This window comes from Charadrius vociferus, unplaced genomic scaffold, assembly GCF_000708025.1.
Source record: "Charadrius vociferus isolate BGI_N301 unplaced genomic scaffold, ASM70802v2 scaffold509, whole genome shotgun sequence".
Taxonomy (NCBI): Eukaryota; Metazoa; Chordata; class Aves; order Charadriiformes; family Charadriidae; genus Charadrius; species Charadrius vociferus.
In genome coordinates, this window is record NW_009650093.1 from 511,654 (window position 1) to 512,803 (window position 1,150).

At 42.0% G+C, this 1,150-nt stretch overlaps 1 protein-coding gene across 1 annotated transcript in view; it reads left to right on the forward strand.

The window, feature by feature from the left end:
- The first annotated feature begins 391 nt into the window (after positions 1-391).
- The window catches only part of IGF2BP1 (insulin-like growth factor 2 mRNA binding protein 1), a 30,806-nt gene continuing 30,047 nt past the window's right edge, over positions 392-1,150 (forward strand). Inside the window, exon 1 of the mRNA XM_009892195.1 lies at positions 392-453. The gene's annotated coding sequence lies outside the window, so the exon portion shown is untranslated. The remainder of the gene's footprint in view (positions 454-1,150) is intronic.

Genomic DNA, 1,150 nt, shown 5'->3' on the forward strand with positions numbered 1-1,150 from the left:
GAGGAGGGGAGGGGGGGTGGGTGGGAGGAAGAAATCTGCCCTGGAGGACTTCTTGCAGGGATTAAACAAGGCGGAATTAAATAAAGGCAAAGAAGTGGTCTCAAAATGTTATTCCTCGTTTTCTTGCGCTCAAAGCGGGATGAACTGAGGAATTAAATATTCCTAAGGAACATTGTCCAGCCAAGCTACCTCACCACTCCTTCCCACCACTTCCCATTTGAAGCCAGTCTTATATTTAATAAAATGCACTTGTAAAGGAATCGGGAAAAGGTATTTGTGCGCGGTTCGTCGTAATTTGAATTAAATTGCGAGGTTTCACGTGATAGTCTGTTATCCCAAGCCTTCTGACCACTCCACCCAGATTTTCAAAACCAGACACATTTTGTTTTTAGGGAAAGTGGAGCTTCATGGAAAACAGCTAGAGATCGAACATTCAGTACCTAAAAAGCAAAGGTAATGCAGTGTTTTAATGTCTTTTTTTTTTTTTTTTTTTTATAATTTCTGTTGGGGGGGGGTGTGTATCAAAAAAAGAATTCAAAAGAATGATACCCAAATATATGCATGTGAAATTAAGAGATGTTGGTGATTTGGCTTTAGATGCGTCCCCAAGCGAGGTGAGGGGCAGTTTAGAGGATCAACATTTAATTTCTTTGTTGTTGTTGTTGTTGTTGTTTAAAAAGAAAACTTCCTCCGCCAGCAAGTTAGTTAGTTTGTTTGTTTAAAGAAAACCCAGAAATGGTTAAAACAATTATCCAGCAGCTCGCCCAAGGTGATGGATGGATGAGGCGGTTTGGGTTGAGATTTTCAAACTTGTGGCACTGGAAGAATTTCCCAGCCTCGCTCGGCTCCTCCGCTGCGAAATGGGCGAAATCTTTTGTTTTCCAAGAGAACTGTAAAATTAAAAAAAAAAAAAAAAATTAAAAAAAAAATTTAAAAAGGGATTTTTTCCGGTATTTGATGGTGAAGACTTAAAGAAAAGGGGGGGGGAAAAAAACCCCAAACCACCCCACATGGGGCTGGTCTCACCATGCCATGCCGGGGAGGGATTTAAAACCCAGCGAGCGTGGGGTGCTGGCCTAGCTCCTGCCCAGCGGCAACTTTTATTTTGGGCTAAGAACTGCCTTTCTTGGTGGTTTCCATCTACCTGCCG